We start from the raw sequence: 25,939 nt of genomic DNA on the forward strand, positions 1-25,939 counted from the left end.
CTCTTTTCATCCCTGTAAAGCAACACCAAGTGATTGCACAAGGCAACACAAGTAAGTTAGAAAAGACAGTGTTGTAACCTACTATATCATGGTCTCCCCTGGTAGAAAACACTATACAGGGAAGAACTGATACAGTACATGAGGGTGGTGTGCCGGCCGGCTCTTGCCGGTCAGTACCCCCCACCCTTTTCCAAAGGTAGGTCTCAAGTATGCAACTTAGGATCACCCAGACGGGGGAGAACTCCAGTTCCTATGCCTGAACCGGCCGGTAGTGGTTGTCGGTCCGTAGCTATCCGGTTGGCACCCAGCTGCCGGCCATCACTCTTAGTGGCCGGCCAACCGAGTGATGTAGCAGGCCGGCCCCGCAGCGGTGAGTAAACCCTGCCGGCTGGCATCCACACCAGGTAGCGCCCGGCTGCCGGCCGCCACTCATAGCGGCCGGCAGGTGAGCAAGGAGACCGGCCAGCAAAGGCATAAAACCACCGCCGACCGACAGCAAGAGAACTAGCGAACACCCCCCTACCGACGGCCGGCCACTAGGCCGGCAGACGGCAAGGACAACACAAGAGAAGACAACAGAATGGGTGCCGGGCTAAGAGGCTATGTACCTCCGCGCCCGACACCCGAAAGAGTGCCGAGAGGAAGGGGAGACACTTAAGTCAGGCTTCCTAACCACTGCTTACTGAAACTACAGACGGCAGCGGTTGAGGGACCAAGGAAGGCCCGGGCAGCACTCAAAGGATAGGGCCTCTGCCGGTCGGCACACTCTGCCGGCCGACAGGGGACCACGTCAGCTCCCCATCCCAACCTATGCTAGGTACGGATGTGAGACGACTGACACAAAGGAAACGGAAAAATAGAAGGGAAGGACAGAGGGTCCTGTCCAACCTTGCCTTGGTTAAGGATCATTCCAAACTAAGAAAGCTCATCTCAGCCTGAGAGATCCAGGGAGGGAGGCCGGCACTACTGGCTGCCTTCCTAAAACCAAGGCAAGGAAGGAATTGCTATTCCGGAAAGGGAACATATCCCGAACCCGGAACAGCAAAGAGGACAAGTCTGAGGGGTCACCGAGCGAAGGGATCATAATTACCGAAACCTTCCAAGGTGATTCAAGGAGGATAAACCTCCTATGCTCCTGTCAGGCAGCAAGGGAGACTCTGCCCCACGCTAGACCAACACGGACTCAGACTAATACACTGCTGTACTGTCCCCCTCTGAACCAATTCAGTTGGAGCAGGAAGGTACAGTACTACTCCAGCATAGTTATATTTGAAAATTAATTCAAACAAACCACTAGAGTTAAGCCTAAGGCTTAAACAGAGGGAAAGGGTTTGCCCCTTCCCCGAAGAGAAGGGAGCAAACGGGGAAACAGATAATATTATAAAGACCTAAGACAACCTAGCCTAGGCACTAAGAGAATCGATTACCTAAATCACCGAAACTCACTCCAATACTATCTTGGAAATTACTCGAAAAGGGCTTATATGTATAACGTTGCCTAACGCTTTAAGCAATATAAAATCACACTTGGAAGACTAATTATCATGCAGGAAGTACAAGGACCAACAACTAGGCTACGAAGACTAGTGTTGGTCAGCCTAGGCAAATCTTTCGCCAGGCGCACTACTATCGCATCATAACAGAATTCCTAATTAAGCTAAGCAGCTAATTATTAAAGCGCAGGGGGCTGGGAACGTCGCTCTTGCTAACAAATAAATCCTATTCTAGCGAGCGACAGCGTCCATGACGCCTCCAGCAGGCAACAGCTCTTGTATCAAAGATAACTCTTTTAATTACTTTAATTTTAAACAAGAGCCTACATTTATACATAAAAGAAATAGTACTCAACTTATCCGAAGCAGAAGAAGTTGGAGAAAGCATAATATGAGAGTAAATCCAAGATTTTGGTAGAAACACAGGAAAAAACACCGAGTTGTAAAGCTACGCAAAAAGGAATGCAGATGGCGCCAGAATCGGCGCAGGGCACGCTTACGAAACGGGAGAAGAGAGGGCCTTACGAACGGCTCTCCCCTTTTCCTTCTCGTTTTCGTTTTCTTGCCATTTGACCCCTACGAAGTGTTAACTCTGTTCGGGGTACAGATTGCCATGTGGCGTGTCAAGAATACGTCCTCTGATTTATACGATATCCCTGGCTCTTTTATTAGGGATATTCGCTCCAGGAGTTAGAATTCTGGGTACCTTAAGGTAAATTCTCTGGGAATATCGCCGTAGTTGTAATATACCCTAGGAAGCTACCTTAGAGGAACTTCCATCAGGACGACATGGCTTGAGCCCAAAAAAATATACATATACACATAAATCCCTTTAGGGACACCTTCTTAGATGGCAAAGCAACAGCGTGTAATTGCTGGAAATGAGTTGGACCCATAGAAGTCAAGATCTGAAATGAGAAAAAAAGGGTAAATTTTTTTGGCCAAAAAAAAATTGTCCAAATTTCATGAATTTTTGGGGTACCCAAATGAAATAGGAAGAGGCTAATTTTTTTATAGAATAAACTCATATTATCCTAGAACAGAAATACATAATAAAATGTGCACTAAGATGTAATTTACTGTTATAACAGGGGCGAAATCTAAAGGTCATTTTTTGACGGCCTAGTTCACAATATAAATTTCTTATGAAAATCATTGTATCTCCTATAAAATATGATATTTATGCATTAAATTATACCAAAATATCATGAATTCTATACAGAACAAGAATATATAGAGATATGCCAACTTACCTTTCTGGTATGTCAACAAAATGGCCGCAGACCGCAACAACTCTTACAGCCCAATCTACCACTTGGAATGAAGAATGGGGTTGCATGCTCCATATTATCATCAACATCTCTTTTTAACTCCATTAGAAGTGTGTTGATGACATCCATGCTGAGGGAATACTGTCTGCTGGCCATTATTGAAGATAAATTCAAAATAAATAGGAAAAAAATCAAATTTGCAAAAAACCCCAAAAAATCAGAAATTAGCATTTGAGGGAAAATGGACCTCATGGTAATATATGGCATCTAAGCCAAAACCAATGTCATGCAAGTGGTAGACACACCATCCACCCACACTTTCCAACTATAAAGAACCAAACAAGTATCAACACTGTTCGACAATTTATAATTATGTAATAACTTTGCTGTTTGGTCACTTGCCCCTATAAAGGTATTCAGGGTCGAGGTCGACCCCTGGGGGGGGGGGGGGGGGGGGGGGGTAAAAAAACGGGGAAGGAGGGAAGTTAGACGAAAATCAGTCCTAAAGCAGACAATGGCATGTAGACTAGTCACCCCTTGCAGGTCGATCACTTCCATATTCGAGACAGCTGATGATTTATGGGGAAAAAACAGGTTTTGAAAATGCTGTAGGGGTCGCAAACGACCCATCATACCTTTCCAGGGTTAAAAGTGATTTATTCTTTAAAAACAACAGTGTTAAACATCCCCATCACAGGAGTGGAGCTGGTTTGGTCGGATGACCAATTCAGGTGAAGTATAGATATGAACTGCCTAAATTATCGATATCACAGATATCGTATACTTAGTTGTCTCAGCATTTAAACACAATATGGAAACTTTACATTCTTTCTCGGAAGACACCTGCATCCGGTGACGACACAATCTTTCACACTCTATGCATTTGTGTTGACGTTTCAGAAAAATGTTACATTGCCGAGGGATGCAAAGTACATCCTGTTTATGATTTTATATAACTACAGCAAATCTCACGCTAGCATCTTCATCCACAATGAGATATTACGTCATGTGTTTTAAACATGTAATAATTAACTATTTCATTTATTACATTAGCTCGGCCAGCTATCTCAATTTTTTCAAAAAAATTTAACAAGCCAAAATATGTTTACCAGGTGTGACTGGATACATGTATTATTCTTTGTTTAACTTTAGCCATAAGCAAATGAGGACGAATGTCCAAATAGGCACATAAAAAATAATAACAATAATGCATATGAAAAGATATTACCAAACCAAAGAAAAAAAAAATGCATGATAAATACAGATCATATATATGGTACATTGCTAGCAAATGATTATATGGTACCAAAAAAAAATACTGATATACATATGATTCGGTAACTTGTTAAAGAATAATTGTTACCTTTGCCAGAAACATAGATTAACACAATACGGTAACTAATAAAAATATTTGTTACCTTGGTAAAGATTCAATTTTAGTGCACAAACACGAATTCCTGGTACGTACACGTACCACGGTTTCGTACATTATATATATATATATATATATATATATATATATATATAGGGCTGATATATTTTATTAGATGCCCATAGATTCTTGTTATTTTTATTATTTTTTTTTCTCTTTTCTTTTAACATTCCGGCTTATATTTTTCAATATTAATCTTACCCGATGATCATGTAGCTGTCAACTCCGTTGCCCGACAGAAATCTACGGTCGGGATACGCCAGCGATCGCTATCCAGGTGGGGGTGTACTCAACAGCGCCATCTGTGGTCAGGTACTCTAGTACTTCTTGTCAACAAGAACTCAATTTTTCCTCTGTCGTGCCGCCGGCAAGACCTACTTGGATACGCTGTTGATTTTGGAGTCTTTTGTTCACGATTTGGTGATGTATTTGCTCTAAAGTTTAGCCTTCGCTGTTCAGGAAGCTTTATCCTTAGCTTAGCAAGCTTTTGGAATTAATTTGATTTATTGGTTAACGAACTTTGCTTAATTTTGGAATTCCCCCTTGACTACTTCTAAATTCAAGATGTCTGACCATTCCCAAGTTCCTAAATACAGGCAGTGTAGTGTTAGGACTTGTACTAGGCCGTCTTCCGAAGGCCTCTATAGATCCTCACACCGTATGTTCCAATTGTAGGGGTAAATCCTGTCAATTGGAAGATCGATGTGGGGAATGTGCTGGGCTTTCGGAATTCGATTTTAACGAATTCCTTAGATATGCACGTAGGTTAGAGAAGGAGAGAGATAGGAGGAGTTCTTCTCGCTCTGTGGATTTTTCCTCTCCCCATGCCCCTCAACCTTTTCCTTCCCCTGTGGTGGTGACTCCCGAACCTGCTACGAGTGCTCAGCCTGCAATGGTTGATATGTTGCGTGCCATTCAGGCTCTCGGTGAGAAGGTGGAGTCGTTGGTTAGTGACCGCAATCAGCTCTTGGCAGATGTCAGAGAGCTGAAAGCGAAGAGTGCAGTGGGAAGTGTTAGTGCTAGTGATGTGCATAGTGTCAGTGTCAGTGTTGCGCGTGAGGGTACATCTGTGCGTGCCAGTCGTCCTCCCAGTCCGGGACCTCTTGCAAGCTCCCAAGCCCAGGGGAGAAGCAATGTCGAAGGACCAAAGGGTTCGGCAGGCCTTGATCGGCGCACGGATGTATCCTCAGTGGTTGCGGACGTATCTGTTAAGGATCGTCCCATCCACATACAGACGAATGAGCCCTTACATTCCTCGTCTGTGGAAGAAGTTTCCAGGAGGAAACGGTGGACCAAGGTCTCACGACCGCTCAAACGTAAGGTCCCTTCCGAGCTAGTCCAACGGCCCAGGTGTAGCCACTGGGTCAGTTCGGACTCGCCACAGTCATTTGATGACTGCACACCTCCCAAGAGAGGTAGAGTGGTCCCTCAACAGGCTACTGCTCCGTCTGTTGTTGCTCCAACCACAGTAGACCCTAAGTGGTCCATGCTGCAGACTATGCAGTCTCAGCTTGCGGCATTCATGCAGGAGTATCATGCCGAGAAAGTTAACACCTCTCCTGTTAACCTACAACCCGCAGAGGTTGTGCGCTCAGCAGATACTGCGGCTGCCTGCTCCCACACCCCACCTGTGAGAGCTCCTCCACCGATGCGCAGTCCTCCCTACCAGACGCATGTTCTTGCTGCACCATCTGCTAACATGCGTGAGCTGCCGCATCAGGAGTTGCCGGGTTCCAGCACTATGCGGCATTCTCCTCAGCCCATGCAGCATGCTCTGCATACCTTACAGCATGCTCCGCATACCATGCAGCATGAGCCGCATACCTTACAGCATGCTCTGCATACCATACCGCATGCTCCTCAGCCCACCGCAGCCCCTCCCACACACCAGCCCTCTGCTTTTGTTGTTGCCAGCTCGCAGACTGACCAGCAGAGGCATGATGTTGGATCCGCAGGTACGCATGCACCCGTTCTGCAGGATTCAGCCGTTCAGCTTGCTGCTCTGCCTTTGCCACTCACAACTCAACTTTCGGATGATGATATATCGGATGATGAAGCTGCTCATCTGGATGAACCTCACTCTGATGTTGAAGGACACAAGTCTTCGCCACCCTCCTTAGACTTTCGCAAAGTCCTTGCCTTATTCAGGGACTTGTATCCTGAGCATTTTGTGTCTGCAACCCCTCGTTCTCCTCCCTCCGAGTTTGCTCTGGGCATGCAGTCTGCTGCGCCTGCCTTCACCAAGCTTGTTCTCGCCAGATCATCTAGGAGAGCTTTGAGGGTTATGGGGGACTGGTTGCATTCCAAGAAGCAACTGGGAAGGACCTCTTTTGTGTTTCCTCCTCCCAAGCTTGCTTCTAAGTCGAGCGTCTGGTATGCCACGGGAGAGGAACCTGGCTTGGGGGTTCTTGCCTCTGCCCAGGCCGACTTCTCAAGTCTGGTTGACTCTCCCCGCAGGTTGGCTATGAGACGTTCGAAGATCTGCTGGTCCTTTTCCGATTTAGATCATCTGTTGAAGGGAGTCTTTCGTGCCTTCGAGATATTCAACTTCCTCGATTGGTGTTTGGGAGCCTTAAGCAGGAAGACTTCCCCTTCAGATAAGGACTCGGCCATGCTGATCATGTCTAGCATGGACAAGGCAATTCGGGATGGGTCTGGTGAACTTGCGGCTTCATATGTATCAGGAGTCCTCAAGAAGAGAGAACATCTTTGCTCCTTCTTATCTGCTGGTATCACTCCTTGCCAGAAGTCAGAGTTGTTGTTTGCTCCTCTCTCCAAGTGTCTGTTTCCGGAGGAGTTGATTAAGGGGATGGCTGCCTCACTTATCCAGAAGGATACTCATGATCTGATGGCTTCTTCTGCACGTAAGGCTAAAACCTTACCTTCCGTGCCTAGACCCTTCCGCCCTGCAGCAGTTGATACACCTGCTTCTAGGTTCATCCCGCCCTTTCGTGGCAGAACCTCCAGCAGAGGAGGTACCCGTGCAGACAGTCACCGTGGCAAGTCCAAGAAGGGTTCCAAGTCCGCAAAAGGCAAGTTTTGACTGCCTTCCTCTCCAGACAGCAGTAGGAGCCAGACTCAAGACCTTCTGGCAAGCTTGGGAGAGCAGAGGTGCAGACGCTCAGTCTGTGAAGTGGCTAAGGGAGGGATACAGAATTCCGTTCTGCCGCAATCCCCCTCTAGCTACATCTCCCATCAACCTCTCTCCCAACTACAAGGAGAAGGACAAGAGGCTAACGTTGCAACAAGAGGTGTCGCTCTTGCTACAAAAGGAAGCGGTGGTCATAGTCCGGGATCATCAATCCCCGGGCTTTTACAACCGTCTCTTCCTGGTAGCCAAGAAGACAGGAGGTTGGAGACCGGTGCTGGACGTCAGTGCTCTCAATGCTTTTGTAACCAAGCAGACGTTCACGATGGAGACGACGAAGTCGGTCCTAGCAGCGGTCAGGCAGGAGGACTGGATGGTCTCGTTAGACCTGAAAGACGCATACTTTCACGTCCCCATCCATCCAGACTCCCAACCTTTCCTAAGATTCGTCTTTGGAAAGGTTGTGTACCAGTTCCAAGCCCTGTGCTTTGGCCTAAGCACGGCACCTCTTGTGTTTACCAGACTGATGAGGAATATTGCGAAATTCCTTCACTTGGCAGACATCAGAGCCTCCCTCTATTTAGACGACTGGCTTTTAAGAGCTCCCACAAGTCGTCGCTGTCTGGAGAATCTCAGATGGACTATGGATCTGACCAAGGAACTGGGCCTCCTGGTCAATTTAGAGAAGTCCCAGCTCGTCCCATCCCAGACCATTGTCTACCTGGGTATGGAGATTCAGAGTCGAGCTTTTCGGGCTTTTCCGTCGGCCCCAAGGATCAACCAAGCCCTAGAATGCATCCAGAGCATGCTGAGAAGGAACCGATGCTCAGTCAGGCAGTGGATGAGTCTAACAGGGACACTTTCATCGCTGGCCCTGTTCATCGAGTTAGGGAGACTCCACCTCCGCCCCCTTCAGTATCATCTAGCTGCTCACTGGATAAAGGACATGACGCTAGAGACGGTCTCAGTTCCTGTTTCCGAAGAGATGAGGTCTACTCTAACGTGGTGGAAGAACAGCATTCTTCTCAAGGAAGGTCTACCTTTGGCTGTTCAGACCCCCGACCACCGTCTCTTCTCGGACGCATCAGACACGGGCTGGGGTGCGACATTGGACGGACAGGAATGCTCGGGAACATGGAATCAGGAGCAAAGGACACTTCACATCAATTGCAAGGAGTTGTTGGCGGTTCATATGGCCTTGATAAACTTCAAGTCCCTCCAGCTAAACAAGGTGGTGGAGGTGAACTCCGACAACACCACAGCCTTGGCTTACATCTCCAAGCAGGGAGGGACTCATTCGAGGAAGTTGTTCGAGATCGCAAGGGACCTCCTCATTTGGTCAAAAGATCGAAAGCTCACGCTGGTAACGAGGTTCATTCAGGGCGATATGAATGTCATGGCAGATCGCCTCAGCCGGAAGGGTCAGGTCATCCCCACAGAGTGGACCCTTCACAAGAATGTTTGCAGCAGACTTTGGGCCCTGTGGGGTCAGCCAACCATAGATCTGTTTGCTACCTCGATGACCAAGAGGCTCCCGTTGTATTGTTCTCCGATTCCAGACCCAGCAGCAGTTCACGTGGATGCCTTTCTGCTGGATTGGTCCCATCTCGACCTGTATGCATTCCCGCCGTTCAAGATTGTCAACAGGGTACTTCAGAAGTTCGCCTCTCACAAAGGGACACGGCTGACGTTGGTTGCTCCCCTCTGGCCCGCGAGAGAATGGTTCACAGAGGTACTGCAATGGCTGGTCGACGTTCCCAGGACTCTTCCTCTAAGAGTGGACCTTCTGCGTCAACCTCACGTAAAGAAGGTACACCCAAACCTCCACGCTCTTCGTCTGACTGCCTTCAGACTATCGAAAGACTCTCAAGAGCTAGAGGCTTTTCGAAGGAGGCAGCCAGAGCGATTGCCAGAGCAAGGAGGACATCCACTCTCAGAGTCTATCAGTCTAAATGGGAAGTCTTCCGAAGCTGGTGCAAGGCCAATGCAGTTTCCTCAACCAGTACCACTGTAACCCAGATTGCTGACTTCCTGTTACATCTAAGGAACGTAAGATCCCTATCAGCTCCTACGATCAAGGGTTACAGAAGTATGTTGGCAGCGGTTTTCCGCCACAGAGGCTTGGATCTTTCCACCAACAAAGATCTACAGGACCTCCTTAGGTCTTTTGAGACCTCAAAGGAATGTCGGTTGTCCACTCCAGGCTGGAATCTAGACGTGGTCCTAAGGTTCCTTATGTCATCAAGATTTGAACCGCTCCAATCAGCCTCTTTTAAGGACCTCACATTAAAAACTCTTTTCCTCGTGTGCTTAGCAACAGCTAAAAGAGTAAGTGAGATCCACGCCTTCAGCAGGAACATAGGTTTCACATCTGAAACGGCTACATGTTCCTTGCAGCTCGGTTTTTTGGCTAAAAACGAGCTTCCTTCACGTCCTTGGCCTAAGTCGTTCGAGATCCCAAGCCTGTCCAACTTGGTGGGGAACGAACTGGAGAGAGTACTTTGCCCAGTTAGAGCTCTTAGGTACTATCTAAGAAGGTCAAAACCTTTACGAGGACAATCAGAAGCCTTATGGTGTGCTATCAAGAAGCCTTCTCTACCAATGTCTAAGAACGCAGTTTCTTACTACATCAGGCTTCTGATTAGAGAAGCACATTCTCATCTGAAGGAAGAAGACCTTGCTTTGCTGAAGGTAAGGACACATGAAGTGAGAGCTGTGGCTACTTCAGTGGCCTTCAAACAGAACCGTTCTCTGCAGAGTGTTATGGATGCAACCTATTGGAGAAGCAAGTCAGTGTTCGCATCATTCTATCTCAAAGATGTCCAGTCTCTTTACGAGAACTGCTACACCCTGGGACCATTCGTAGCAGCGAGTGCAGTAGTAGGTGAGGGCTCAGCCACTACATTCCCATAATCCCATAACCTTTTTAACCTTTCTCTTGAATACTTTTTATTGTTGTTTTTGGGTTGTACGGTCGGCTAAGAAGCCTTCCGCATCCTGGTTGATTTGGCGGGTGGTCAATTCTTTCTTGAGAAGCGCCTAGGTTAGAGGTTGTGATGAGGTCCTTTAGTATAGGTTGCAGCCCTTTATACTTCAGCACCTAAGAGTCGTTCAGCATCCTAAGAGGACCGCTACGCTCAGTAAGGAAGACGTACTTAATAAAGGCAGAGTAATGGTTCAAGTCGACTTCCTTACCAGGTACTTATTTATTTTATGTTTGTTATTTTGAATAACTAATAAAATGAAATACGGGATACTTAGCTTCTTTGTTAACATGTATGCTGGTCTCCACCCACCACCCTGGGTGTGAATCAGCTACATGATCATCGGGTAAGATTGATATTGAAAAATGTTATTTTCATTAGTAAAATAAATTTTTGAATATACTTACCCGATGATCATGAATTAAAGAACCCGCCCTTCCTCCCCATAGAGAACCAGTGGACCGAGGAGAAAATTGAGTTCTTGTTGACAAGAAGTACTTGAGTACCTGACCACAGATGGCGCTGTTGAGTACACCCCCACCTGGATAGCGATCGCTGGCGTATCCCGACCGTAGATTTCTGTCGGGCAACGGAGTTGACAGCTACATGATCATCGGGTAAGTATATTCAAAAATTTATTTTACTAATGAAAATAACATATTTTATTAGATGCCGAGAGAAAAAATGATTTATATTTTTTAAATGTTTTTTTTTTAAATTATTTTTAACAATGCAATGTAGATAATTTCTTCAATTACATATTACTAGCGTACTAACAGCTTTTCGTACAAACACAATTTCCAGAGCATTTTACTCCTTTAGCGAATGAGGTGGCCACTTCAAACGGCTTTAAACTGAATTAAATAAGGAGTTTTGTCTGGACATGGCGAAACGTTCTGTTTTAGCTTCCAACTGTTCCGTAACCTACGCCAAACAAGGATGTTCACGGCGATAAATATCATCACCGTAACGCTTAATCCTGCTAGTAGTATGGGGTGAAGAAATTCCTTATGAGTCGGTGACAGGTGGTCCATCTCGGTCAATTTCATCAACCGCTTGGCAACCTGTTTGTTGTACGGGAGAGGTAGTGCTGGCATTGTAGACGTCCACGTGAAGTTCGCGAAGTAGGCTCGTTCTCTGATGATTGTCCTTAGCCCGGTCACCATGGAATTAGGGGAAGTCCCGATACAACCATCTGCTGCAGCAAAGATGTGTGCAAATGACGTGGATCCGTCCGGGCGTGATACATTGAAGCCGTCCTTGTCGTATCGTATCCACGAGCCATTGTTCAGTCTGCAATTGAACTCATTATTGTCAAAGGGATAAAGCTTATCCAGACAATTTTCACTTGTATGGGAGAGAGCACCGTTTAGCACTATACCTAACTCGCATGAATCCATTAAGTTTTTATGGAATTCAAATGAGTCAGCTGTACATATTTTTCTATCCATTGCGTCTGAACAGTGAGTTAATTGATTTAAGTCTTTAATGACCGTATATGTTTCCTTGTCTGGGGAAATCAATACGTGTCCTGTCTAACTGGATATTACTGGATTTGAGTGATTCGTCATGAAAGTCGGAAATGGTGATATCCTGTAAGATTGCCAGGCATCAGAAGAATCAAAGGGAATTGTAATCCTAATCTTGTTATTTTCAACGCTTACTGTAATTAGGCTGTAATAAAATTCTATCCTACGTTCGCTTAACAAAGGAACATAGCCTAGTTTATCCCTTCCGTTCTCCAGAACTAACTTTAAGTAATTTATAGGCAACAAATGGGGCGACAGTACACCTTTAGTTGCTAACGTGATAGCTTCTACATAATCCTTGGATTTCTCAATGAAATGTGCAATTCTGTTATGTATGTGATCTATCTTTGAATCATAATACGTTAACGTTGCCAACAAATCCTGTACTTCCATAATCTGAATGATATTATTTGAATGTTCATTTACTAAATCCATAATTTGATTGATCGAAGCTAACTGATTCCTTAGTTCTGACATAATCAATTCATCTTCATGAGTCAAGAACTCAATTTTCGTATTTTGATTACTAATCTTAAGACGATTGGAAATTCCTAAACCTTTTGTAGGTAGTAGGTTGGCCTGGGCACCAGCCGCCCGTTGAGATACTACCGCTAGAGTTATGGGGTCCTTTGACTGGCCAGACAGTACTACATAGGATCCTTCTCTCTGGTTACGGTTCTTTCCCTTTGCCTACACAGACACCGAATAGTCTGGCCTATCCTTTACATTACAGATTCTCCTCTGTCCTCATACACCTGACAACACTGAGATTACCAAACAATTCTTCTTCACCCAAGGGGTTAACTACTGCACTGTAATTGTTCAGTGGCTACTTTCCTCTTGGTAAGGGTAGAAGAGACTCTTTAGCTATGGTAAGCAGCTCTTCTAGGAGAAGGACACTCCAAAATCAAACCATTGTTCTCTATTCTTGGGTAGTGCCATAGCCTCTGTACCATGGTCTTACACTGCCTTGGGTTAGAGTTCTCTTGCTTGAGGGTACACTCGGGCACACTTTTCTATCTAGTTTCTCTTCCTCTTGTTCTGTTAAAGTTTTTATAGTTTAAATAGGAAATATTTATTTTAATATTGTTACTATTCCTAAAATGTTCTATTTTCCTTTTTCCTTATTTCCTTTCCTCACTGGGCTATTTTCCCTGTTGGGGCCCCTGGGCTTATAGCATCCTGCTTTTCCAACTAGGGTTGTAGCTTAGCATTTAATAATAATAATAATAATAAACTTGCAATAGACCCAAAGATGTTTAATGCAGCATAAATAAACGGATTTAGTCTTTCTTTATGTTCGTGTCCTACAGTCCACATCAAAAGGTCATAAGCCAAAGATTCTGTCTCATAAGTCTTATTTTTCAAGTCATCAGATAGCATCTTTGCAACTTTTAATGTCGATCCAAGCAAACTCTCTGTAGTCAAATGAAAATGTCTTCTATGCAACTCATCCAATGAGACAGAAAACCTTGAAATGGCGGTTTTTAAGCTAGTGACATCATTCTCTGGAAGAAAAATTTCTTGCATATTCACTTCTACAACTACGTTGCTCGATGTAATAAAAACGTCTTCTTGTCTTTCAACTATAGTGCCATATTTAAAATCTATACTTTTAGTTTTAGAGCTCATCCCACACGAGAAAAATGTCTGAGCAAACAATATCACTCCCAACAACAAAAAATTCATCTTGGAAACCTGTAACGAGTATGTAATTACTCCTGTATTAAGAAGAAAACTTTTAATCACATAAAATAAAAAAATTTTCCCTCCCTTCTTTCCCTCTCTTTTTCTTTTCTTTTTTTTCTTTTTTTTTTTTATTTCTTATGTGAGCCAATGGTACTATTCTCTCATCCGTGGATTGGGATACGTTTTGAACTCTAAAACCTATTGGCCGTTAATGTTTCCAAAATGTTAAATGGGCCTTCAAACTTAGGTGTTAGTTTATAATCGAGTCCTTTACGCACATTGATCTGTATATACACGTTATCACCCACGGTATATGTTTTCGTTGGCTTCGCTATTTTATCATGATTCATTTATGATTTGTGATTCTTCTAAATTCTTTCGAAGGATATCATATCGACTTTTGCTTGCATTTATACATTCTTTTAAAGGATTTGATAGATTAGTTGTAGGCGTTAATACATGGAAAGGCGTTCTAACTGGGGTACCATACAATGCTTCATGCGGTGACATTTTAATTGATACATGATATGAATGATTCAGAGTACTCAGTGCCGCCGGTATTGCAATATCCCAGTTGGGGTCTGATCCCCCTAGTGTTACTCTTAATATATTTAAAACTTTTCTATTTGCTCTTTCCACTAGCCCATTCGACTCTGGGTGATATATCATGGTATTTATTTTCTTTATGCTAAGGAATTCACACAATGAGGTAAGAAAGTGATTATTAAATTCACCACCCGAGTCTGAGATTATCATGTGTTGAATTCCATGTTTACAAATGTAACACTCGTAAAACTTCTTAGCGCATTCAATCGCAGTTTTAGTTTTAAGCGCTACTAATTCTGTATATTGAGTTAAAGCATCTATAATTACTAAGAGGTGCTTATTTTCTCTGTCTGACTCGTAAAATCCTGTTAATAAATCTAAATATTCTTTCAAAGGGTTGATTGGGCACGGGATAAGCCCCTAGGCTGACAGGTGTTTCCGTATGCCCTTTGTTTTCCTTTAATGTGCGACAATTAGCTATGTCTTTTTATATCTGTGAGCATCGTATGCCAATAAAACAATGATTTGGCTTTCTGTGACATTAATGAGAACCCCGGGTGTCCATGTAATGGATTTGAATGCAACCAATTCAGGACAGTGGAAATAAGTGAGATTGGTACTACTACCTGGTCGTTAGTTACATGTGGTGTATTGCGAGTTTTCCTTGTCACAGTCCTACACAGAATATCATCTTTGATTATATAATTCTGCTGCTTATACTTTATATATCCCTTTTCCTTATGATTGCCTTTCAAAGCATTTATAATTGTTTCTATTTTCTGATCTTTTCTTTGCTCAGTCTGTAATAATTCAGCTCTCCAGCCTAAATCTTCTTGTTCAGATATCGTTTTAACAATAGGCATGGATGTTGATATATCTATTAATTCAGCTAAAGGCTCCGTACAAGATGACACGGGGTTGCGTGATAATGCATCCGCAATGATATTTGCTTTCCCAGGTAAATACCAGATTCTTGCGCCAAAATCTTGAATGATCAAATGCCACCGAGTTCGTTTAGGGCTGTGGTTGAAACCTTTAAAGAACTCGGTTAGTAGTTTATGGTCAGTAAGAACCTTAACGGGATAACCGTAAATTATGAACTTAAAATGCACTAGCGAATTAACAATAGCTAGCCCTTCCTTGTCTATTACTGCATACTTACTTTCGGAAGTTCTCAATTCTCGAGAATAAAAAGCTATCGGGAAAAAATGTTTATCATATTGCTGAAGCAATACCCCCACTACTCCTAAGTCTGAGGCGTCTGTTGCAATGAAGAATTCCTTACCGAAGTCAGGAAGTTTTAAGATAGGAGAACTACCCAGTTCATCTTTTAAGGTATTAAACTCCTGTTGATGATGCTCAGACCATATGAAATCTACGCCCTTCTTCGTAAGATCAGTTAAGGGAGCGGCTATTATTGAATAGTTGCGTATAAAACGCCTGTAATATCCACTACAACCCAGAAATTGCTGTATTCCCTTGACATTAGTAGGTATGGGAAAATTACGTATAGCCGACACCTTATCATGGACTACTGTAAGACCTTGGCTTGACACCATGAAACCCAAATATATTAATTCTGTTTTGAAAAATTCACACTTACTAATCTTTACCCTTAAGTTATGTTGTCTTAATCTCTGTAGTACTAGTTCTAACTTACGTAGATGTTCTTCTAAGGTGTTGAAAAAGATTACAAGATCATCCATATAGGCATGCAATATATCCCCTAACAAGTCTCCAAACACTATGTTAATCATTCTTGTAAATGTTATAGGAGCACAACGTAAACCAAAAGGCATCCGTAAAAATTCATAATGTCCCCTGGCTGTGCTGAAGGCTGTGTATGGGATACTATCTTCTGCTAATGATATCTGGTGAAAGCCTTTAAGTAAGTCCAAACTGGTAAAATATTTATTCTGACCTAACAAAGACAAAATATCGTCAGTACATGGCACTGGGAATCGATCAGGGATCGTCTCCTCGTTTAGACGACGGAAGTCTACGCAGATATGCCATGTTCGATCTTATTTCGGTACAACTATTAAAGGAAAATTATAAGGGTTGTTTGATTTCCTAATGACTCCTTCTTCTAGCATTTTACCTACTTCATCATTTATTTCATTCTGGAATTTCATAGGGAGTCTGTACGAGGGTACATAGATAATTTTCTGCTTGTCCTTTAACCTTATTTGATGCTCGATCACATCTGTTTTTCCTAAGGATCCATCCGTAGTGGAAAAAACATCATGATATTTAGTTAAAAGTCCAAAAATTTTCTGCTGAATTTCTTCGTCTTGAATGTCTTTATTGATTTTATTTTTAATAGATTGCAAAAGGGATTCATCCGCAACTGATTGAGAGTGATTGATTTCAGCAACGGTAAGAATACGATGTTTATAAACTTCTACATCCAAGATATGTTGATTTTTGTGAATTACTAAAGTGTTATTTAAATGATTACAGACTTCAATATTACATTGTTGATGTGAGCCTACTGTATAAATAGCTTGTGTGACAGACAATCCATTAGTTTTCAAAGTGTCGGAAAGGATTAATATTTCAGATCCCGGTAATGTTTTCTTTATTTGCACTATTAAATTCGAAGGTACGTTTGGCTCAATAGATTGCATGCAAGATGATATTACGGGTGAACGAGAATTCTGTTGGGTCGCATATATTGTTTCTTTATTAGTGAGACAAGTTATTGGTTCTTCAACGTACGTTATGGTTACATTTGTCGTCTCCTTTTTATCCAAAACTGATTTTAAGGTATTAGAAGACTTCTAGAATTTCCCTTTGATATACACGCCGTGCTTGGCAGGGGCTAAGATAATGTTTTGATTTCCCATAGATGGGTATCCTATAATTACAGCTGGATACATATCAATGTTTTTTACAACAACAAATGTATCGGCAAACGTGCGTTTACCGACTTTGAATTGAACATTAGTTATGCCTATGACATTTAATTCATTATTTCCTATACCCGAGAGTCTAACTCCGGATTTTTCAATTGGAAAGTTCGAAAACAACAAATGATGCGTCTTCAAATCCATGATATTACGTGGACTACCAGAGTCAAAAAATAACGTAAAGGATTTGTGTTCTAAATTTACAGCATATAAGGTTGGTCATAACTCATTTTGGCATATTATTGTATGAATTCGTTGCAAATCTACGGGAGCATGCACCGTTTTACTTAATTCGGCCGTGTGTTTCATAGGAAAATCTTTTGCCTCACAATTATCTGATAAAACATTAAATTGATTATTCAATACTACTGATGTTGACATGAATGACCTTGACCCAACATCACTTCCCCTCTGGAGTTAACTATGTGGTATTTGCTTTGCTCTGCACATTCTGAAAATTAGTCTGACCTTGCGAGGTCTGGTTTGACGACCCAGGCTCAGCGATATTCGAAGAACTGTTTGTTTGCTTCGGACTCTGAACTGCATTGACATTTGGTTGTTTCTTCTTATTGTTAAAATGAGGATTTTTCTTTTTATTTCCATATGGAACTGACTGTGGAATTGACTGTGTATTTCTAGGATTCTGTTTTGTCTTACGCGAGTAACACTGATTGTATGAATGAGTCGAACTATTATGTATCGAGCAGAATTTCGTTCTGCAGTCTGCGTTTAAGTGATCTTGACGTTTGCAATTATAACACATCATTCCCGCTACTTGACTATTATTAACTACGTTCACTGTTTGTGGCTTTGTTTCATTCTTTGCAAAAACTTGAGTTAACACGGGATCGAGATCCGGACACTTAGCCATGTGTTTTTTTATATGTTTATATACATCCAATTCCGTACTTGCAGGCGTTAACTTTTTATCAAAACACCGCACTAAAGCTTCAGGCAACATAAGTGTCATGCAAGTTAAATACATTAATCGTAAAAAATCTTTCATGGAGATGTTATCTCTAGTAACCCAAGTGGAATTACCTAAAATATCCTGATATTCTTTAAGCCTATCAGCTATGAGAGCTGCTCTCTCAATAACATTAAGCCGATTCCTAGTGGCTTGATTAAGTGTATTTCTTAACGTTAATACTACATCCAAGGCTTCTTCACCCCCATAGACTGCGCGTAACCTAACTTTGAAATCATCCCAGGTAACTGCTTCTTGAAATGAAACACCTCTTAAATACGCACTCGCATCCCCCTTAGAAAAATCTATAAAACTTTTAGCTTCTTGTAATTGTACAAAAGGGTCTACGATTTGTTTGGCATTTAAATGGGCATCAACGGATGAAATCCCTGACTCCACATTTTGAGGCAAGAACCCATTGATTCGACCCTGAAAAGGAAGGATTGCAGACCTGGCATTTACAAGCGTCACAATTGGGAGAGGATTAGTCTGTCCTACGCCACTAGGTCCAGGGGTGGGGCTCACAGGGGGCGTCATGACTGCTGTATTTCTTTTCCTATCTCTTCGATCCCTTGCAATTCTATCAAAATATCTATATGAATACAGACGTCCACTGCGTAAACGCATAAGTACCCACTGACAAAGATTATAATAAAATTCCCCAAAACAATGTTACTAATCCCAAGATATTCCCTGTAAATTTCTGAAAGAAAAAGGAATTAGCACAAAGAGAGAAAAAATTCTAGATGAGAATTCGGAGTTGAACACAGTTTCATTTAATGAAAGGAAAATAAAAGATTAGCAAACCACTCACCCCAGTAATAATCGACTAACGACTCGTGATAACTACACTTCACTGCCCAAACTGAAATGAATTTAAAAAATTGTACTTAGCTTATATATGGTTCTGTGTGATGTCGTCACATCCTCTCTCTCTCTTGATGTTTGTTATCGATATATCGTTCGAGTTTCCGTTGAATGTAGTGCTTCCTGGATATGTTTTGTAAGCGTTGAACGTCAGTCCTTGGGTTTCCTAGGATGTTGATTGAAGATCCAGTTCATCAGTTTGTATGTATAACATTCATTAAATGTTGTAGATTTCGATGGACTATGTTACTTAGTCAAAATTGTAGATTCATTAACGTTGATTTCTTGAAGATCTTTCTCTGGTTTTTACAGCTTTATTTTTGATTTCTTGAAGATCTACCTCTAATTCTTAGAGTTTATTATTAATTACTTGAAGATCTTTCTCTGATTCTTAGAGTTTAACCGCTGCCACCATTTATTAGTGTGCTACTTTTATAAGCACACATTGAGTATGTGTTGTTTAAGATGTTAAGTCTTGAAAATGAAGTTCATCTTAGTAACTTTAAAAGTGATTTATTCTCTAAAAACAACAGTGTTAAACATCTCCATCACAGGAGTGGAGCTGGTTTGGTCGGATGACCAATTCAGGTGAAGTATAGATATGAACTGCCTAAATTATCGATATCACAGATATCGTATGCTTAGTTGTCTCAGCATTTAAACACAATATGGAAACTTTACATTCTTTCTCGGAAGACACCTGCATCCGGTGACGACACAATCTTTCACACGCTATGCATTTGTGTTGACGTTGCAGAAAAATGTTACATTGCCGAGGGATGCAAAGTACATCCTGTTTATGATTTTATATGACTACAGCAAATCTCACGCTAGCATCTTCATCCACAATGACATATTACGTCATGTGTTTTAAACATGTAATAATTAACTATTTCATTTATTACATATATACATATACATGTATATATGTATATATATGTATATATATATATGTATAAATATGTATATATATGTATATATATATTGACGATCTATCGATGAGGCATGCGATGTATAAATTTATCACTATGCTGGAGGAAGGATCAGAAAAACAAAATTCTTGGACTAGCGTTTTCGTATTTTCATACCTCTTCAGGTCCAATTGATACAAAGTTAAGAACAGGATCAAAGTCACCTTTGCGACAGCAGTAAACAAGAAATAATACAATATCATAAAAATTAGTACACAACCAGTTTAAAAAATTATAGCTAGTTTAAAAAATTATAGCTAGTTTAAAAATCAGCGAGTTTAAAGATTACACCTAGTTTAAAAATGACAATTTTTAAAATAAATTTTTTATAAGTAATTCATCAAGTTTATACATTCCTGGGCTATTGTTGATCAATTCTACACGGTTTTTCTTTATGATACATGATTCTATGATATTGCGTTTTGTTATGTCCTTACAATATAAAATTTCTTTTGCCCCTTTCCAATTAATGGTGTGATTACAGTTATTCATATGCTGAAACAAACTACTTGTTTGGTTTCCTGTTCGAACATTATATCTGTGTTGTTTTAGACTCCTTTCAAGGTCTTTACCACTTTGTCCTACATATCTTTCATTGCATTGATTACATGGGATTTCATAAACACATCCATTGCTTTGTACGGGTGAATTTCTAATTAACATATCCTTTAAAGTACTTTTCTTAAAAATAACATTAACATTAAAAACTTTCATTAATCTAGGAATTGTCAAGAAATTATTGTGGAAGGGTAAGATGAGAAGGTTTTTCACAATAAGATAAGTTTTAGCGTCAGTTTAAGCTTAACCTGAGTTGCACCCTTTTCTTGTTGGATTTTTTCAAAATTGATTTAGGTTGTTTGACTGATTCTGAAACTTTGGTTGATTGTTCAGGGGAAATTGTCATCGGTTTTGTTTGGACTTTCTCAGGCTGGAGATTCAATGTAGGGGATGGCACATTAGAAATTTCAGCCAGAAATTCTTGTTCAAGGGAATTTTCGCCAGGCATGTTACAATTTTCTGTGGGAAAGTCTGGTTCAAGAGGAATTTCACTTATGTCATCGTTTAATGGATTGTTAACTAATGTTGCTGTTTTGGGGCTGGACGATGTTAAAGTTGCTTCAGAATCTGGTGCACCACAAAATGAATATTTATAGTTATATTTACGAGGTTGTTTTTTACCTGTTTTTTTTTTTGTCAGATCTTTTTTTTTATTTTTCTTATTCAAAAGTGAAAGGTTAACTGGTTTAATTTTCTCTTTAATTTCCATTCCTACACTCTTTTTAGAAGCTAATATATGGCAGCACACATTTGTTGCTGAACACTGACAGGTTGCTTTGGGGAAGAGTTTGACTGCAAAATGATCCCCTTTTGGATCTTGTACCATGAAGGATCCCATATCAGAAACCAATCTTATCATTTGTTTATCTATAATCATTTGAGCTATAGCTATCTTAGACATATTCTTTTGAACAAATTCCATTTTCTGTTTGGTTTCTTTATCTGTATTAACTTCTGCATTGTCAATAGAGTTTATACTCCCTACACTACCTAAGTCATCATCACTACTATGTACTGCAGTCAAGGGCAATTCAGATTTTGGATTCAGTGTGTCATCATTTACTGATGCTAGCCTTAACTTTATCAACAATGTCAGCTGGGGCACATGATTCAGTGGGAAATTCAGTTTCATCAGGGTTTTGTGGAGCTCCCAAATACTCAGGTTTTAATTTAAAATTTCCAAGATTGCAGCGTCCACGCAGTATTTCCCGCCAGTAATAATTTTGAAGGTAGTAAAAACAAAGTGTCATAATGTCTGCGGGTTTCTCTTTCCATTTGCGCAGTCTTTTTATTACTATGTTAAATGTTTCTGCTCCATTGTTTGTTATGCCTGTAAAAGGATTGTACACATTATGCTCTTCTGACACATAACGCACTGAATGTTGTAGGATGTCTTCACGCAAATATTTGTTAAAGTATGTGACTGCACTTTCACTCCAGTCAACAAGTGATTCATTGGTATTTTTCTCAAATGCTTCAAATGATTCACTGTGTAAAATTTTATTTAGATGAGAAAAGTAAATTGGAATTTCTTCTTTTTAGCACCACTTTCTACTAACATTCTTTTAAAATCTTGTTTTATGTGATTCCAGCAAAGTAAAATTCAAAACATTTCGAAAAGCATTTGTAATACCCCTCTCCTTATCAACTACAACTGGAATTTTGCATTTTTTGAGGTTAGGAACTCGCCTTGACAGTGAACGTAAGAAATCCTCATGAACATATTCCTGCTTTTTTCCATGTAACATAAATGCTAATGGAATGAAAGGTTGTGATTCAAACAAAATATGTCGAAAGCATACAGGTGTTATATAAAAATTTCCTAAATTGAAAGTTGTGTCATATACCAGATACAACTGATCTTCTGATTTTGTGATCAATAACTTGTTGAAATCTGCCAAAATATCATTGTTTGCCATGTATATTGTTAATTCTGGGTAAGTGATTATCTTGTGTACAAAATCTTTTAATTCATGTGCTATCAAATTTGTGTTGTAATAATCATCATGGGTTATTTTCCTATTCTGTGATTCTGTTCTAACTGTTTTTTTTTACTTGGGTGTGGTTCCTTGGTTTTAAAACAGCCTCATGGTCACCATTTAGGGGCTCATTAACAAGTTTCTGGTAAGTATTGCTTAGTGGCTCTTCGAAATCTTTTTTAATTTTTTGCAAAACTGAACCACATGTTCGTATGTAATTTCTGGTCTTTTTTGAGTTTTTGTGAGTTGCTGGTTCATATTCTGTGTGGTCACCTAAGTAATGTATTAAGACGAAATAGGGATTTCCCACTAACCACCACCCTATCCTGACAAATGTACCCTCCTTACTCATTTTGTGATACTATTTCTTAATTGTTGCAGTTTGCCCTTTACCCTGGGGATACTTTTGCATACCATTGTTCAGTTTCCAAGTGTACTGGTCACATCTCCAATCATCTGTAAAGACAAAAACACAATCCAATCTAATCAGTGCAGTATCACTTACACATTGATTATAAAAAAATTTCTGAGGTGAGAACACTGCTGCATATCATTTTTGCAGCTATTGCCCTATAAGGCTATACACCTATTGATACTTACTGATTTTTGTGTGATCCTCTTCACTGTTGATCAAAAACATCTGGCCCCCCTGAGGCTGCACAGGTGGTGTGGTCCTTATCTGCATACCATGTTGGTTATGGGCAGATTCAAGAATGGTCTGAGCTTCCTTGTATGTTAAGCCGATTGTGCGTTCCCCAAAAAGGCACTGTGAGCTTTCAGGCTGTTCAGAGTCAGTAGATTCCACTGGTAACCCCCCACCAGACAGACGATAAGTCGGTAGCTGAGCAGAAGGAGTAGCAGGTGTCGGTGGGTATTTTATTAGAGAGCGATTTGTGCCAACACTTGTAGCCTACATTACCCCTAATCAAACTATTAAAGTAAAATTACTACTGAGCGAACAATATCACTCCGGACAATAAAAACTTCATCTTGGAAACCTGTAACGAGAAAAATATATGTAATTACTCCTATATTAAGATGAAAAACTTTTAACATTGTTTACAAAAAATAAAAAAAAAATAAAAATCTTTCCCTCCCTTCTTTCCCTCTTATTTTAATTTCTTATGTGAGCCAATGGTACGATTCTCTCATCAGTGGGTTGGGATACGTTTTGAACTCTAAACCTATTTGCTGTTAATGTTTCCAAAATGTTAAATGGGCCTTCAAACTTAGGCGTTAGTTTATAATTGAGTTCTTTACGTACATTTACATGTATGTTTACATTATCACCCACGGTATATGTTTTAGTTGGCTTCGCTATTTTATCATGATTCCTTTTCATTATGATTTGTGATTCTTCTAAATTCTTTCGAAGGATATCAAAACGACTTTTGCTTGCATTTATACATTCTTTTAAAGGATTTGATAGATTAGTTGTAGGCGTTAATACATGGAAAGGCGTTCTAACTGGGGTACCATACAATGCTTAGTGCGGTGACATTTTAATTGATATATGATATGAATGATTCAGAGTACTCAGTACCGCAGGTATTGCAATATCCCAGTTGGGGTCTGATCCCCATAGTGTTACTCTTAATATATTTAAAACCTTCCTATTTGCTCTTTCCACTAGCCCATTCAACTCTGGGTGATATATCATGGTATTTATTTTCTTTATGCTAAGGAATTCACACAATGAGGTAAGAAAGTGATTATTAAATTCTCCCCCCGAGTCTGAGATTATCATGTGTGGAATTCCATGTTTACAAATGTAACACTTGTAAAACTTCCTAGCGCATTCAATCGCAGTTTTAGTTTTATTCGCTATTAGTTCTGTATATAGAGTTAAAGCATCTACAATTACTAAGAGGTGCTTATTTCCTCTCTGACTCGTAAAATCCTGTTAATAAATCTAAATATATCCTTTCAAAGGGTTGATTGGGCACGGGATAAGCCCCTAGGCTGACAGGTGTTTCCGTATGCCCTTTGTTTTCCTTTAATGTGCGACAATTAGCTGTTTTTTTTTATATCTGTAAGCATCGTATGCCAATAAAACAATGATTTGGCTTTCTGTGACATTAATGAGAACCCCGGGTGTCCATGCAATAGATTTGCATGCAGCCAATTTAGGACAGTGGAAATAAGTGAGATTGGTACCACTACCTGGTCGTTAGTTACATGTGGTGTATTGCGGGTTTTCCTTGTCACGGTCCTACACAGAATATTGTCTTTGATTATATAATTCTGCTGCTTATACTTTATATATTCCTTTTCCTTATGATTGCCTTTCAAAGCATTTATAATTGTTTCTATTTTCTGATCTTTTCTTTGCCCAGTCTGTAATAATTCAGCACTCCAGCCCAAATCTTCTTGTTCAGATATCGTTTTAACAATAGGCATGGATGTTGATATATCTATTAATTCAGCTAAAGGCTCCGTACAAGATACCACGGGGTTGCGTGATAATGCATCAGCAATGATATTTGCTTTCCCAGGTAAATACCAGATTCTTGCGCCAAAGTCTTGAATGATCAAATGCCACCGAGTTCGTTTGGGGCTGTGGCTGAAGCCTTTAAAGAAGTCGGTTAGTGGCTTATTATCAGTAAGAACCTTAACGGGATAACCGTATATTATGAACTTAAAATGCACTAGTGAATTAACAATAGCTAGCCCTTCCTTGTCTATTACTGCATACTTACTTTCGGAAATTCTCAGTTTTCGAGAATAAAAAGCTATCGGGAAAAAATGTTTTTCATATTGCTGAAGCAATACCCCACCTACTCCTAAGTCTGAAGCGTCTGTTGCAATGAAGAATTCCTTACCGAAGTCAGGAAATTTTAAGATAGGAGAACTACACAGTTCATCTTTCAAGGTATTAAACGCCTGTTGATGCTGCTCAGACCATATGAAATCTACGCCCTTCTTCGTAAGATCAGTTAAGGGAGCGGCTATTATTGAATAATTGCGTATAAAACGCCTGTAATATCCACTACAACCCAGAAATTGCTGTATTCCCTTGACATTAGTAGGTATCGGAAAGTTACGGATAGCCGACACCTTATCATGGACTACTTTAAGACCTTGGCTTGACACCATAAAACCCAAATAGACTAATTCTGTTTTGAAAAACTCACACTTACTAATCTTTACCCTTAAGTTATGTTGTCTTAATCTCTGTAGTAATAGTTCTAATTTACGTAGATGTTCTTCTAAGGTGTTGGAAAAGATTACAAGGTCGTCCATATAGGCATGCAATATATCCCCTAGCAAGTCTCCAAACACTATGTTAATCATTCTTGTAAATGTTATGGGAGCACAACGTAAACCAAAAGGCATCCGTAAAAATTCATAATGTCCCCTGGCTGTGCTGAAGGCTGTGTATGGGATACTATTTTCTTCTAATGATATCTGGTGAAAGCCTTTAAGTAAGTCCAAACTGGTAAAATATTTATGCTGACCTAACAAAGATAAAATATCGTCAGTATATGGCAATGGGAATCGATCAGGGATCGTCTCCTCGTTTAGGCGACGGAAGTCTACGCAGATACGCCATGTTCGATCTTTTTTCGGTACTACTATTAATGGAAAATTATAAGGGCTGTTCAATTTCCTAATGACTCCTCCTAGCATTTTACCTACTTCATCATTTATTT

The sequence above is a fragment of the Palaemon carinicauda genome, chromosome 13 (genome assembly GCF_036898095.1).
Source record: "Palaemon carinicauda isolate YSFRI2023 chromosome 13, ASM3689809v2, whole genome shotgun sequence".
In the NCBI taxonomy this organism is placed as follows: Eukaryota; Metazoa; Arthropoda; class Malacostraca; order Decapoda; family Palaemonidae; genus Palaemon; species Palaemon carinicauda.